This window comes from Lissotriton vulgaris, chromosome 1_1, assembly GCF_964263255.1.
Source record: "Lissotriton vulgaris chromosome 1_1, aLisVul1.2, whole genome shotgun sequence".
Classification (NCBI taxonomy): Eukaryota; Metazoa; Chordata; class Amphibia; order Caudata; family Salamandridae; genus Lissotriton; species Lissotriton vulgaris.
The window spans coordinates 1,073,854,310-1,073,871,336 of NC_141685.1; the positions used below are offsets into that span (position 1 = coordinate 1,073,854,310).

The following is a 17,027-nucleotide window of genomic DNA, read 5'->3' on the forward strand; positions in this document are numbered from 1 at the left end:
AGTGCAGAGAGAGTGTGCAGAGTAGTGAGTGCAGAGTAGTGAGTGCAGAGTAGTGAGTAGTGAGTGCAGAGTAGTGAGTAGTGAGTGCAGAGTAGTGAGTAGTGAGTGCAGAGTAGTGAGTAGTGAGTGCAGAGTAGTGAGTATTGAGTGTGCAGAGTAGTGAGTGCAGAGTGAGTGTGCAGAGTAGTGAGTGCAGAGTGAGTGTGCAGAGCAGTGAGTGCAGAGTGAGTGTGCAGAGCAGTGAGTGCAGAGTGAGTGTGCAGAGCAGTGAGTGCAGAGTGAGTGTGCAGAGCATTGTGTGCTGTTGAGTGCAGAGTGCTGTGTATTGGCAATGTTAATGACAATGCCATTTATTTTTGATTTAAAGAAAAAAAAATGTCATGAGCAATGCCAATAGCTCTACCTTTAATGATGCCGAGACCATTGCATTGCAAATGCTTGTCTGCACTTGCAATGGCTAAGAATGGACTTAGACACTGTAGAGGTACAGAACGACACACACCTTTGCCTTCACCAGTGGTATAATGCACCCAGCTAGGGGCTGGCTTACCTGTGCCACATGCAGTGGTTTGTAGCCTTGGCACACACGGATATGTGCCATGTCGACTCTTCACTTTGCTCTGCACCAAAACACGCAGCTTGCAATGGCAGTGTGTGTGTGTGTTAGATTTGGGGGTCTCTGGTTGGGGCAAGTATTTACTTGTGACAAGCAGGGACCCTCTCCTCTAAGTCAGGGCGCAGGATGACCCCTTTAGAATTACCCTTGCTCACCCTCTAGGTGCGTGGCGTGAGCAGCCAAGGTTAAACTTCAGGCGTTATGGTTGAGCATCTGTAGGTACACACAGTAAATACATTAATCCCTCCACAAATGGACACCAGTCATTGGTTATGTGAAAATAGGAGTACTTTATGTAAAAAAATAAGATATATATGCAGGCAAATAAAACAAGACTGTATAACACGTTAATTTAGCTTAGGGGGGGCCACCAGATCTCTACTTGGCAATGTTCTTTTTCTTTGGTTACAGTTCACGTTATCAAAGCTCTTTCCAGAATGTTCAATTGGTACGTTCTCTGGGTTCTTACCCTTCTTAAACCACCTAATTTCGTGTCTCTGCTCTTTTGGGGACAGGTGGGGCCGAACTGTATGCTTCTCAGCGCACCAGGGCGCTTCGTGCAGTGCGGTTTCAGGTGTCCCCACCGCGACTCACGCATCTCGCGGTACGGGTGGAATGGCGACCAGAGAGGGGTGTACGGCGCACCGATAAACCAGTGAAGTGCGAGGCGTACCGCTCTAGATGCAGTACGAGACGTACACCACCAACCGGCAGGCGAAGCGAAGAGCTCACAAAGGCAACACGGAGCGTACACTGCGAACCAGCAGGGCAAAGCGTAGCGCTCACAAAGGCAATATGAAGCGCATCAATCAAGAGGGGGAAATAAAACATTGCGGGCCCGAGCCCGGGTGTAGCTTTTCACAGAGACGTACCTTGAGGCGTTGTAGTTCTGGTCGAGTGGACGAGTCGTGCACAGCCCGTGCGACTCGTTCTGTGGAGGGGTGCCTTCAGGTCTCTAATTCAGCGGGTGCGTACGCACAGGCAGGCGCGGCCCAAGACCCTAGTACGGCTGTTCTGGGGTCTCCGAAAAGGGGGTGGGGCGGTCTGTAAGGTCTCTGGGACGGCAAAGCAGGACAACAGGGCACGTTTCTACGGGCGGGCTGCTGTCTCGGTGTGGATCACGGTCCCCAGAGGAAGTCCGGCAGGAGGGGCGAGAGCACTTCAGCGCGCTCCTAATGGCAGGCGGGGGCAGTGGAGCAGGCAGCCTGGCCTGGGGGCAGAGAGCGACTCCAACGGAGCGAGGCTCTCACGGGTGAAAAGGCAGGCAAGCTCCCGAGTGCCACAGCCCTAGGAGGGGGCGATGGGGGCGCAGTCTCGGCTCCGGCGGGAGGCACACACGGCTCGAAGTTAAAGACGAGCGAAGGCACAAGGAACCCACTGGTCCTGGGGTTCCATTCAGGGGGCAAGCTCAATCAAGCCCTTGGAGAAAGTTTCAAGCATAAGTTTGCAAAGTCTTTTTAGAAAGTCTTCTCCTCTTCTTCCTCAGCAAGGCAGACAGCAGGCCAGTCCTTCCAGCTTCTTCTTCTTCCTTCTAGTTGGGCAGAGGTTCGTTGTGGGTGTGTGTGTCTAGTTTCTTGGGAGCAGGGCTCCTATACTTATACTCAGTTTCTTTAGTTCTTCCAGGCCAGGGGGACCTTTGCATAGCCTAATTCAGTTTTTAAGCACTCTGGAGTGTTGTTCCTGGCTTTTCCTTTCAGTGTGAGGGGCAGGCACATCAGACGCTCCACGGGAGGTGGAGCCAGCATTGTGATGACAGGGGCAGCCAGGAGTACTCTGTTGACAGTCCTCCCTCTTCCTGGGCCAGGTGTCGGGCTGAGTCATCAGTCGCTCCCCGGTAGGTGGAGCCAGCATTGAGGTGGCAGAGCACAGCCCTATTCAGAGTCCAGGGGCACTCCCACCTCCCACTAAGGTGTAATCCTTGCATTCACCACCTGTCCTCCCCCAGCCCTGTCACTCACACAACCCAGGCAGCAGATACACATCCTAGCAGAGGCGGGCTGAAATGGTTAGGCAAGCAAATGCTAGCTTTCTAAAAGTAGCATTTGCAAACACAGGATATTAAAATAAAGTTTATTAAAAGAAGTATTTTATTATTCTGAGTTCAGGCATACTAAACTTGACTTCCTAGCATGTTCCCTTAGCCTGCTGGGATTATAGGGTGTAATAATTCCAGCAGCCCATCTTGGCCTAAGAGAACAGGTAGCCTTACAATAGTGAAAAACGAAATTGGCTGTAATTCACTATTAGGACATGCCACACACATCAGGGATTGTCCTACCTTACACTTACAATGCACCCTGCCCTAGGGCCTACCATAGGGGTGACTAATATGAAGCAAAGGGAAGGTTTTGAGGCTGGCAAGTGGGTGCACTTGCCCAGCCAGCATGACAGTACCAGACTGCACACAGGTTCTACAATGGCAGACCCTAGACACATTTTCAAAGGCTGCTTCTGTGGGTGGCGCAACCAGCGCTGCAGGCCCACTAGCAGTTTTAGCATTTACAAGCCCTGGCACTCCTGGTGCACTTTACTGAGGACTGACAGCAAATCCAATGAGCCAATCATGGAAATTAATCACAGTTACATTTTACATTGGGAGCACTTGCACTGCGGCATGGATTTGCCGTGGCGCAGTACCCTGAGCAGCGAACACCAGCAAAAACATCTGAGGCACATCAGCAAAATGTGGAAGGGAGACTCACGCCAAGGTGCCAGGTCTAACAGTGTGTGTTAAGGTACAGGGCCTCTAAGGATGGCACAATATGTGCTGCAGATCTTAGAGGCTTTCCCTGATCACAGTGCCCTTGGCATCCATGGTACCGTTTAGAAAGGACTTACATGTGACCAGAGAGCTACCAATTGGGTTTGCAACGGTACAGTTTTAAGAAAGGGGCGTAGGCCCTGGGTATCTGGTTGCAGGAACTTAGGGCATACTTGGTAAAAGGGCATCAACATCAGGCAAAATGTGGGGGGCAACCATGCAAAAAGGTGCACTTTCCTGCAGTCTCTGAATTCTTCTCATGTAATGTAAAAATAAAAATAAAAAGTGGAATATATTTCTTTTTTTCGCCTCACTTTGGTGGCAAAATGAAATTGAAACAATCATTTTATTATGAAGCAAACACAAGGAGATGGACGGAGCACTGAGACTTTTCAGACACTCACCCCCAGTCACAGATATGGGTTGAATCCATCATCATTTTTTAGCTCACTTCGCCACCTCAGTTCAGACTAAGCTACATGCAAATCAGTCTTGACCCAGTGCATCATGGGAACAGTCCAGCGCGAACTGCCAAGCCAGGTCTTTCCTGAACCAGAAAAAAGCTTCCTCGGACCGGTTTCTGGGTAATACCCTTCATCAGCCAGGCTAGCTTGAATCCAGTGGCGAAGTGAGCAAGAGGCCCACGTCTGGGCATACCTTGCCAACTTCGGGCGAACAAAGCAAACACAAGGAGATGATGGACGGAGCACTGAAACTTTTCAGACACCCACCCCCGTCACAGATGAAATGCGTTACTTACCTGTAACAGCAGTTATCCAGTATTGGTATCTTTCATAGATTCACATGCCTGAATCATTACCCGTCGTCGGGGTGGGAGTCCCCGGTAAATAATTATAGTAATGTCACATAGACATATACTTAGTACTAGGCCAGAGGCCTCACATTAGTAGCCTATCTAGGTCCTTATGTAAAAAGGACCAAACTTTGGCCAGGAGCCAATCAGCTACTATCACCCTCCTCACCTTCCTGGAAGGAGCCCTAGTCCCTCAGATTTTCTACCGCACGTCGTGCTAAGGCGCTCCACAGTCGACGGACACCATGTCAACGGATCTACAATCTAAGGGCTCTCCTTCATTGAAGTATACGTATACCCATTTTAAAATGTCATCATGTCTGGTGACACCAGAGATGACCTCACCTAGCAAGGTCCAACAGCTGCTGCCAATGCAGTTTCTAGAAACAGAAGATCCTGATGTAGAGAATATGTTTCCCATAGCATCCAGTCCCTCTCATCTCAACATCAAGCTTCATGAGAGTTCAGACTGTGAAGATTTTGAAGAGATTACAATTCAAGAGGAAGTTCGGGAACATACCACTGTTCAGCCTATGGTGTGCCTTCCAGCGTCAATTGTCTCTGACCTCCAGTTTCTAATTTCGGATTATAAGCAAAGATTTCCATCATCTGCGCCTGCATTAGGAGTACAGGCACAACAGGAAGCGCCAACTCCTCAACATCGACTGCGACCACCTCCGCTGGTTGTGCGTCAGGAGCAAGAGAAGTTACCTCCTCAAATTTCTTCGGATGAGGATGAATATGAGGAAGAAATGCGAGATGATGAGGTCCAAGACGAGGAAGGTGAAATACATGATGAGGATTCTGATAACGCCAACCCGAATCCGGCATCCCCAGACCAAGTACAGGACGATTCACCCCCTGAAGATTTAGGGGGATTTCATAATATAGTAGGGAGAGCGGCTGCAAGGTTCAACATCCAAATAGCATCGGAAACGTAGGACTGTTTCCTTCATGATTTTAAGGAACCCTTCAAGAGATTCGCTCTCTCCATTCCAGTGATCGATTATATATGGGAGCAAGGACTTAAAATAATGAAAAATCCTTTCTTTCTTATTCCAGTGCCGGCTAGACTTGAAAGGAAGTACAAAGCCCCAGACACTGCACCCGCATGTTTAACTGGCCAAACTAAACCTGACTCGGTAATATCATCAATCTGCTAGAGTTACGAGCAGTGCGCTTGGCACTTCGAGCATTTCTACCCCGAATCAGGAACTCCCCAGTGCTTGTGAGGACGGACAATACCACCACAATGCACTACCTGAACCAACAGGGGGGTACTCGATCCAGGACGTTGTCTCGAGAATCTCAGCAAATTTGGATCTGGCTGCTACAACACAACATTTCTCTGCGGGCAGAGTATGTCCCAGGAGTAGACAACACCCTGGCAGACTCGCTAAGCAGGCAGCGCTCCATTTGCCACGAGTGGGAGCTCGACCAGAAGACGCTCGACTCAGTGTTCTCCCGTTGGGGCAAGCCTCACCTGGATCTCTTTGCGACGGAAGTGAACGCGAAATGCCAACATTACGCAAGCTCCCGTCCCCAGAAAAGGTCCCTAGGGAATGCCTTTTCGATGACATGGTGCAACGTCTTTACTTACGCTTTTCCACCGTTTCCCCTGATCCCCAGGGTTCTCCGGAAACTGAAGGCAGAGAGTTGTACCATGATCCTGATAGCCCCGGCGTGGCTATCTGAAAGATACCCATAATACTGGATAACTGGGTTGAATCCATCATTATTCTTTAGCTCACTTCGCCACAGTCCAACCTGAACTGCCAAGCCAGGTCTTCCCTGAACTGGAAACAAGCATCCTGGGACCGGTTTCTGGGTAACACCCTTCATCAGCCAGGTTAGCTTGAATCCAGTGGCAAAGTGAGCAAGGGACCCACGTCTGGGCATACCCTACCAACTTAAGGCAAACAAAGCAAACACAAGGAGAAGATGGACGGACCGCTGAAACTTTTCAGACACTCAACCCTAGTCACAGATCTGGGTTGAATCCATGATCATTCTTTAGCTCAGTTCACCACCTCAGTTCAGACCCAGCTATATGCAAATCAGTTTTGACCCTATACCTCATGAGAACAGTCCAGCCCGAACTGCCAAGTCAGGTCTTCCCTGAACTGAAAAAAAGTATCCTGGGAAAGGTTTCTGGGTAACACGCTTCATCAGTCAGGCTAGCTTAAACCCAGTGGCAAAGTGAGCATGCCATTCCAGTTTAGACCTAGCCATATGCAAATCAGTCTTGACCTTGCGCCCAATGAGAACAGTCCAGCCCGAACTGCCTGGCTGATGAGGGGTGAAGTCCCAAAACCAGTCCTAGGATGATTGCTTGCAGTCCATGGAGGACCTGGCCTGGCAGTTCGGGCTGGAGTCCCATTGGGAACAGGGTCAAGGCTGATTTGCATATGGCTGGGTCCAAACTGGAATGGCATGTTGAGCAAAAAAACAATGGATTTAGGCCCAGATCTCTGTACTGGGGTGAATGTATGACATTGTTCTGCATTCTGTCCATCAATTGTTCTTTTTGCATTTGTTACCCCGAGTGGACGGGTATTCCCAGACATGGGTCCCGTGCTCTCCATGCCACTGGAGTCAAGCTATACTGGCTGATGAGGGGTGAAACCCTGAAACCGGTCCCAGGATGCTTGTTTCCAGTCCAGGGAGAACCTGCCCTGGAAGTTCGGGCTGGACTGTTCCCATTGGGCGCAGGGGCAAGACTGATTAGCATATGGCTGGGCCTAAACTGGAATGGCATGGTGAGCAAAAAAACAATGAATTTAGGCACAGATTTCTGTACTGGGGTGAATGTATGACATTGTTCTGCATTCTGTTCATCAATTGTTCTTTTTGCATTCATTTTATTATGGACACATAAGCGTATTTGGGGCTTTATTTTCTATGAACACCGTTTGCCAGAACGTTTTTCTTGTTTATGACTGAGACGAACAAGTTGCTTACCTTCTGTAAAGCTTTTACTGGTGGATACAGTATCTGCCTGTGGATTCCTTACCTTTTGAATTACCCCTTGCCCAGCATTCCACAGAAACTTTTTCATAGCTCTCCACGTCGACAAGGACGTCACAATGGAACGGCTCCGCTCGCGACACTGTGTGATGTCATTGGAGCCATAAGATGACCTCGTCGGCGTACTGACGTCAGTTCCACCTTCGAGGCGAACGGGTGAACCTAGACATTTCCTAGTGACAAGTATCACAACATCTCGAATAACAATGAAATATAAGAATTTGATACCCAAAAATCTTTTCGGTGTAAGTAGGCAGGCAATGGGGAGGCAGGTGGGTCAGTGAGGAATCCACAGGCAGATTCTGAATCCACCAGAAAAAGCATTACCGAAGGTAAGTAATTTGTTCTTAAGATGGATACATCTGCCTGTGGATTCCTCACCTTTTGAATTGAATCCCCAAGCAGTCCCACTCCCGGATGAGGGTGCCTGCCTATACCAAAAAATCCTGCAACACAGAACGTGCAAAATGGCCGTCCCTCCTCACCTCAGAGTCTAAGCAGTAATGATTTGCAAAAGTGTGGAGAGAGTCCCAAGTTGCCGCCTTGCAGATGTCTACAACAGGGACACCTCTAGCTAAATCCGAAGAAGAAGACTTAGCTCCGGTGGATTCGCTTGAATACCTTCAGGAGGCTCCTTCTTGGCCAAGGCGTAACAGATCTTGATGCAGAGGATGATTCACCTGGACAGTGTTTGCTTGTGGACAGCCTTGCCCTCCATTTTCCCCAAGTAACCAATGAAGAGTTGGTCGTCAAGCCTGAAGTCTTTAGACTTGTCCAGGTAGAAGCTGACCGCCCTCTTAGGGTCTAGGCGATAAAGTATCTGCTCCTTAGAAGGGAGAGGGGGTGGATAGAAAGTGGGTAAAGTGACAGATTGTCATAGGTGGAAGAGAGTGACCACCTTAAGCAGGAAAGCAGCTCTGGTCCTAAGAACCATCTTATCCACATGAATGGAAGTGAAAGGAGGCTTGGAACTAAGACCCTGTCGCTCACTAGCCCTCCTGGCAGTCGTAATCGCAATCCGAAAAATTGTCTCCATGGACGACTATGCATTGGCTCAAAGGGGGACCCCATCAGGAAAGTAAGAACTAAATTTAAATCCCAATAAGGCATGATAAACGGAGTGGGAGGAAAACTGTTAGAGAGACCCTTAATGAACCTCATGACTATGGGAGACTTAAACAAAGAGGGTTGGTCTGGTAAGCAAACAAAGCAGACAAGGCAGTCAAGTAGCCTTTAATAGTTGCTACTGCCCAACCCCGTTGAGCCAAAGAAAGAGCGAAATTCAGAAGATCAGATAAATGGGACTGCAAAGGGTCATTGATCTCTCGCCCCACCCTTTAACGAACCGGGCCCACCTACCAGAATAAACAGATTTGGTGGAGAGTCTCCTGGCCGATAATATAACATCCACCATATCTGGTGGGAGAGAGAAAGAATTCAGGTTCCCCGTTTAATCTCCAGGCATAAAGGTGCAGGCTATGGAGGTGGGGTGTAGAACCTGCCCCTGCGCGAGGAGGTCTGGCCTGAAAGGAAAATCCGGCAGGGGTGCGATGAGATGAGAAGAAGGTCTGTGTAACACACCCTTCTTGGCCAATCCAGGGCTATCAATATGACTTGGGCCCAGTCTTGGCGAACCTTCCTCAGAGCCAGAGGAATCAAGGGTATGGGAGGGCCCCAATCTAAGACATGTCCCCAAATGATCCCCGCATTGTATGCTGGAGACTGCAGAACGATGGGCAGTGCACGTTCTTGTGAGTGGCAAATAGTTCCAACAAAACCCCACATCCTACAAATGTGATGGACCACCTCCGGATGAAGGCTCCACTCGTGATCGGCCGAGCATTGCCGATTGAGACTATCAGCATGCACATTCAGCACCCCTGCAAGATGATTTGCAATTACACAAATATGATGGCCCTGAGCCCAGGATCAGAGTCGCAAAGCTTCTCTGCAGAGAAGATAGGACCCTCCTCCTCCCTATTTGTTGATGTACCACATCACAGTAATGTTGTCCGTCAGGACATGAACTGACTGACTGCGAAGGAAGGGAAGAAAGGCCTTGAGAACCAAACTATTCACCGCAATTCTAGAAGATTGGTGTGAAACAATCTTTCCTCTGAAGACCAAAGTTCCTTGACCTCTAGATACCCTAGCTGAGCTCCCCAACCCATAGAGGAGGCATCCATTATCACTGTGGCCACCAGAGAAGGAGGTTGAAAAGGCTTCCCTTGAGACAGTTTGCCTGGAACACTCCACCATATCAGTTCTGCTGCAGGGTCTCTGGAGATTCTGACCACATCCCTGAGATCTCAGTGGTGTTGAAATCACGGCCTGTGGAGGCACCACTGAGTGCCCTCATGTGACAGTATGCAGGAAGCAAACAGACCGAGCAGGCACAGAACCTTCAGGACTGGAACAGCCGCTCCATCTTGAAACGTTGGAATCCTAGCCTGGATGTCTAGAATCCTCTGAGGAAGCATGAAAGCATGACTCTCAGTAGTGTCCAGTATAGCTCCTATGAACAGGTTGCGCTGAGAGGGCACCAGGTAATATTTGGGTACATTTATCAAAAACCCCAAGTCGAACAACAGCTGCGTTGTCACTTGCAGATGATGGAGCACCATCTCTGGCGACTTTGCTTTGAACAGCCAGTCGTCCAGATAGGGGAAAACAGGAATCCCCAACCTCCTGAGATGTGCCGCTACCATCACTATCACCTTTGTGAAAACCTGTATGCGGATTTAAGACCGAACGGAAGGACCACAAATTGGAAATGTTGGGATCCCACCGTAAAACAGAGATACTTTTGATGCAACTTAAGGATGGGAATGTCAAAATACGCATCCTGTAAATGGATCGACACCATCCAGTCTTCCTGCTGCAGCACCAGAAGAACCTGAGCTAGGGTCAACATCTTCAATTTCTCCTGTTTGAGGTAAAAATTCAAGATTCTGAGGGTTAGGATCGGTCTTAATCGCCAGTCCTTCTTGGGGATCAGGAAATACCGGGAATAGCAGTCCTGACTTCTTTCCTGCTCCGGATCCACCTCTATCGCACCTTTCTGTAGCAAAGTCAGAAAATCCTGCTGCAGAAGCAACAGATGGTCCTCCGAACACCAACCCTGACAAGGCGGAAAGGAGGGGGGAAACTCAGAGAAAGGACGGGCGCATCCATTTTCTATGAGATCCAAAACCCCGAGATCTGATGTAACAGATTTCCAATTTCGTAGAAAATGGGACACCTGACCTCCCATGGGTCCAAAATGCTTTAAGATGGGGGATCTAGTGCTGCTTCCCTGCAGAACCAGTTGGGGGAACAGGAGAGGAGGAGGAGGAAGAGGAGACTTGTTGGTGAGCTGCGCCTCGCAAGCGACGACTACCTTACCCTCACAATGTTCTACACAGCAGGTTCGCCTGCTGTTGTTGCTGCTGCTGTTGCTGCGGGCCCGAAATGGAGTAGCCTGTCCAAAGCCCCTAAATCTTCAATAACCAAAGCCCCTAGGTTGAGACTGCAGGCCTAGTGATCTAGCAGTGGCTCTACTGTCTTTAAAGCACAGTAGCACTGAGTCCGCCTTGAATCCAAAAAGTCTGGAACGATCAAAAGGTAAATCCAAAAGGGTGGCCTGAATATCCGGAGAGAAACCAGACCCCCTCAGCCAGGCATGCCTCCTAGTTGCCACTGAGGAACCCATCACCCTAGCAACAGAGTCAGCCGTGTCAAGCCCAGATTGAATAACCCAACAGGCCACAGCTTGAGTGGCTGACAGCACCTCTGCAAAATGGCCCTGGACATCCTCTTGGAGTTTAGGGATCACCTCTTTAGCCGAATTCATCAACGCCTAGATGTAGCCACCCAGTAGGCACATTGCGTTTGACAACTTTAAAGCCGTACTGGCTGATGAAAATACCTTTTTTGTCAATGGCTCCATCTTTTTTGAATCCCTATCTCTTTGTAGTGAACAGAAAAGAGCCAGAAGATTGCTTGAAAGATCATGATGCCTGAACCACCAAACTCTCAGGAGAAGAGTGTGTAGGTAAAGCTGGATCCCCAGCCGCAGCCTTGCCACCAATCAGGACACTACTGGCACAGACATAGGGTTTTGCCATACTTCTAAAATGAACTCCGTCAAAGCCTCATTAAATGGGAGCAGAGGCTATATCACCGATGATGGAGAGTGAAGAACCTTTGTCAAGATATCTGATTTAATATCCGTAGTGGGCATCTGCAAGTCCACAAGATGAGCCGCCTTCCTGATGACTAGGTGGTAGGAAGAGACCTCCTGTGAAGCAAGACTCTTAGGAGAAGAGAGTTCCCACTCTGGCGACATATCCAGCCCACTAGGTTCCTGAAGCCCTTCAAACTCATTCATGGGATCCACTATTTCCCCTTCCTCAGGCTCTTCCTGTTGCTGTGGTTCTGAAATTCTGGACCCTGCTGTGATATGGTACCGAGGTCCAACATTCGTGACACAAAATATCGTCGTACCATGACGAATTTGGTATCGGCAGACCGGTAATGATTAGGACATTATCTCTGTACATTTGCGTCGTGATTGAGCGATGCCAACACCCTCAAATCATGGTTTCCGTTCTGAACCCTCGGACTCCATTTTGTGAACGGCATCCATCTTATGCCTTGCCCTCATATAAGTCAATTGATTAAGGTTGAGCTTGATCTAAAAGGACACGTCCACCTTAGCTGACTTCCCCATGACCCGGCCGAACTGACTCCACCGCCTCCAGCCAAACCCGTTTGGGCAGCTCCTCGCCCAGTGGCCGAGTAAGATATCATCAAAGCACAACATGCCATAAACCATTCACCACATACAGACCATGTTTTCTACACACATACACCTGTCCATGTTCCTTGTTTATGGCCAGTTTTATGACGAGGAGGTGCCCTGTTTTATTGGGGTTCCATCGATATCTGATTGTAATTCCGGGCTGGGCTGGGTCATCTATCACAAACTGGACATCTAAAATATGGGTTGGCCAACATGACTGTGCTTTTTGCCTTATTATGGAAATATGTCTATGACCGTATTGTAAACTCAAGAATTCTTGCCTGAAGTGTAATATTGGGTATAAAAGGAGAAGGCTGGTTCTGTAAAAACGAACAGTCTCCTGAGAACTTACGACCCGTGCTGTCGTGCTTCTAGGACACATGTTACTTGGTTGCAGCCAATAAAACTCGATCTCTGACTTCACCTAGAAGACTCTTGGTTTCTGTGGTCCGGAACAGGGAGAACTCAGAGGTCTTCGGGTGTTATCCCCTGGCACCACCGGGTTCCTAAAAACCCGGCACCTCAGTTGGCGCCCAACTCGGAGGGGTATCAAGCGGTGACGGTCCAAGCCAAATGTTCGTGAGGAGCTTCGTGTGAAAATTCCAGAGGACGGCCAGCCACTTCAGCGACCCCTGTATGTCGACGTGGTTCCGAAGGTCTTTGCTGCGAGGTTCCCCGCATCCCGACGGCTACGAAGGACTGCTGCCCTGACTATCGCCCTGTTTTGGACCCAGTGATCCTTTGTAGAGCGAAACGATAGACGAGTCTTCTAGTGATGTCACCGATCTTCAATTCTTCAGTTAAGTATAAGTGGAGCGTCTCCTAGTCCTTAGTTTGGTCCTTAGTCTTTGGTATCCTTGAGGTACACCTTGTTTGGAACTTGCAAGCGCCAAAACCGAGGGATTCATGTATTCACGAAAATATCATAATTAGATAATCCCTTGAAGTTTGAAGTTAGACTAGTGAGCGAAGATGCCTGGTCTTAGCAGACTTGGAAACTTGTTTTGTCTTGGTTGTAGTAAGGACTCCCGATTAGAGGATTCGTGTCCGGTTCCTCCGATTGGAACTCCAACATATGAGTTGTATATAAAGCACGGCGTAGGCCCTATCACGTATAATGAAGTATGGATAAAATACACCCGCAAGGATGGTGTTTTAAAATGGCCCCAATATGGTAGCTTTGACTCAGAAATTTTAGATAAGCTCGAGGTCAAATTGTTTAAGAAGAAAGCCCGGCCGGCGATGTTTGACTCTTTTCGCTTATGGCGCAAACAAGCCAAACAAAGAAATGAAATTAGCTAAGAAAAATAAAAGAGGTATGTCAATGGTGCAAGCTGCCATCGCATACAGGGATAATGAGGAAGAGCAGGAAAGTGAACAAATGCTCAGAAGCAAGAAACTAGCAGCAGATAAATGCTACCCGATGTTGTCCCATGAAGGACAAAATTCAAAGGGAGCATCTGACAAAGATACATTAATGTCCCATTTGTTGAATTCACCACCCCCATATACATCGAGTATTGTTGGACCCCCGAAGCGTATTGTTATACCGCGCCCGGCGCACAAAAAGCAGCTCTTGCACAACCACCAGCTCCTCTTCAGCTGGTTCCTACTTCTCCGGCGCAGCCTTCTCAAGGGTCGCCGCCTTTGCTACATATTCCGTCTACTTCTTCTACAACTTTGCCTACCGCTCCACCTGTTTATCCTGATACTACTTCTGCCACTGCCTCGACTTCTTCTGCTGTTGCTTCGACTTCCTCTTTACATCAGCCTGTCTTTTCTGGCGCATCTGCCTCTCCGCAAGCTTCTCCTTCCGTTCGACAGAGAGTAGCAAGTACTGTCACTGGTCTATTCTCACCTTTCTTTGGGTCGCCTAGAACGACCCCTAAAACAGGACGTAGGCAGTTGCGTAGTCAACTGCATGATTAGGAGGAAAGAGAAGTACTGAATGAGTTAGCAAGCAAATGGATTACTGACACTGTTAGATACGATGTTCAGTCTGTTATGGAAGTTTTCCGACAATGGGATGCACCCACTCAGAGATATGTATTCGAAGAGATGTGTGTATATCTTTGTGAAGATTTGGAGACAAACGATCCAAAGCGCAAAATGCAGGAATTATTTTGTATGCGTTTTAAGTTCTATGAAGACATGATTGTAGGTGCCGATGTTGAAAAAGCAATAGATCTGTTATTATCCTATAGGAGTAAGGGAAATGTCTCTAGATCATTGTATGAAGATGATTTGTCAGGTAGGAAAAAGGCGCGACAGTACCCTATGAGAGAAGTTCCTCCAGTTTGGAGGGAAGGTGATGCGAATGCGCATCCACCCATTCCACCGCATTTTCAGCGTGTATGGGTACATGTCCCCTGGAAAAGATCTGAAGTTTTAGCACTCAAGCAGACATTACCTGATCCATGTAAAAATCCTGCAGGGTATTATAAGGAATTGTCACAGACTGCCAGCTCATGTATAATGAATTTAGCAGATGTAGACATGTTGTTTGGGAACGTTGTTCCACAGCCTTTATGGAGTAAAATTCGTCATGCAGATCATGATCAAGAATTAGGTGACACGTGGGCTAATATTACTGCTGCAGATACTAGACAAGTTGGTGGTTCCAAACCTGAGCCTTTAATAGCTGAACTTCCTGGTAGAATTATCACGTACATGAAGACCTTAATGCCTGAATTGCGTGTCAATTGGGATAAGTTATCTGCGTGCAAGCAAAAGAAAGATGAGAATGTGTCGGACTTTTCACGAGATTTGAAGAGACTTTCGTCGATCATAGTGGTCAGGATATGGCTACCGAAGGTGGTCAAAGATTGTTCGTAGACAAATTCGTACATAATTTGCTTCCTGAACTGTGCAATAAATTGAAAGATTCAGAGAGTGCTTGGGCTGTTTCCACGTCAGCGCAGATTTTAGCCACAGCCCAGTACTACGAAAATAGGCGCAAAGACGAGCTAGATAAGGCAGATAAAAAGACTAAAGATTTAAAGACCAAAGTTCTTCTCCAACAAGCCTATCCGCCTCGCACTCCTAGTCAGCCCAATTATCAGCAACCACAGCAGTATTCGAGAAACTCGCAAGGGAACGAGTTTTCCCATCAGCGTTTACCGTACGGCCCGAATCAGTGTGCCTATTGCAAAGAAGAGGGTCATTTTAAGAATAATTGTCCAGCTTTGGCACGACGTCTGAATGGTGTTTCTGGTGTTTCTGGTGCAAGAGGTAGAGGTGTTCAACAGGCTCCTAGGGGTAGGGGCCGTGGAAATTTCCCCCAGAATAACACTTCTTTTCCGCCTCAGAATTCTATGAATAGCTTTGATCAACAGAATAATGCATCCTCTAGGTCAGCTCAGTACTATGCTGATGACTATTACGCAGAAAACGAGAATGAGGGTAATAATTGCTAGGACAGCCATGGACAAAGAGAGGGAGTTGTTTCAGTTCCAGTAGATCAGAATGGACCTTATGTCGAGGTGATTACATCCGGAGTGTCAGAACCATTTCTGCTGGATACTGGTGCTACAAAAAGTTCTATTATGCACTCAAAACTTCCTGGCGCACCTTTGTCTGGCGAAATGAATATTTCAGTAGGTTTCTCTGGCGCCCCTGTTAGAAACCTGATCTCTAGTCCTATGCCCCTTTCTGTTGGCCCATGCGAATTAGAAGCACCCCTCATTCTTACAACAGGTTGTGGCGAAAATTTGTTAGGTTTGGATTTGTTAAAAAGATTATATGCGACTTTGTACTGTTCTCCTTCGGGAGTACAACTTACCCTTGGTAAGAAAGTGATTTCCCCAATGTATTTGTCAAAGGAAGATACTCCAACCGAATTGTCATCTCTTCCAAATATACTTTGGGCTACCGGTTCTAATGATGTAGGTCGTTTGGAGATAGCACCGTATGTCATAACATTGAAAGCCAATGTTAGGTTGCCACGTATTCCCCAATACAAGATCTCTAGCGAATGTGAAAAGGCATTGTTAACGATCATTTACGATCTGATCGAGAAAGATGTCATTGAAGAGACAACAGGCAACATTTGTAACAGTCCTATTTTGCCTGTCTTAAAGCGTACGGACCTTCACAGCCCCCTGTATACAGATTTGTGATTGATCTCAGAGAAGTAAATAAGATCGTCGTACCACAGTTTCCAGTTGTCCCTGACATTACTGCCTTATTGACAATGGTTCCAGCTTCAGCCACTTGGTTTTCGGTGATTGACCTGAAGAACGCCTTCTTCAGCATCCCGATCGCCGAGGAGAGCAGAGACATTTTTGGCTTCAATTTAGGAGGACGAAGCTTCCGCTTCAAACGCGCTCCTCAAGGCTACTGTGAAAGTCCATCGATATTCAGTCAGGCTTTGAAAACACAACTTGATAAGATTGTTCTACCCGATGGTGCGACTCTGATTCAGTATGTAGACGATCTGCTGATCGCTGCAGATACTGAAGAGATTTGCAAGCAAGCCACACTGTCGTTGTTGCATCATTTATGTGACATGAAGCATAAAGTCTCTCTCTCAAAATTACAATTTTGCCGACAAGAAGTGACCTACCTAGGTCACATCTTATCGAAGGCGGGAAGGAGACTGACCCCAGAAAGAATATAGGCAATCGCAAGATTGAGTGCCCCAAGAACACAAAGAGAAGTTCGGGCTTTCTTGGGCATTACATCGTACTGTAGACAATGGATACCGAATTTCTCCCTACTTGCCAAACCTTTGCTGGCACTACTCTGCAAAGACACACCCAATCCTATGCCTTGGTCTGAAGATTGTCAAACAAGTTTCCATGAGTTGCGCGAAGCATTGTGTTCGGCTCCTGTGTTGGGCAACCCCGACTACAGTAAGCCTTTTACTTTATATGTCCATGAGAAGGAAGGTTGCGCATTACCAGTACTGACACAATACTTTGGAGACAAACAGCGCCCATGCGCGTATTTCTCAGCGACTCTAGATCCTGTAGCTAAGGCATTACCAAGTTGCTTGAGGGCCACTGCTGCAGCCGCTGTCTGCATT

The 17,027-nt window shown here is 47.9% G+C and overlaps 1 protein-coding gene across 4 annotated transcripts in view; it reads right to left on the reverse strand.

Annotated features, from left to right (window-relative positions):
* The window catches only part of PLA2G6 (phospholipase A2 group VI), a 604,218-nt gene that overhangs the window by 230,804 nt on the left and 356,387 nt on the right, over positions 1-17,027 (reverse strand). The gene's annotated exons all lie outside the window — the stretch shown is intronic.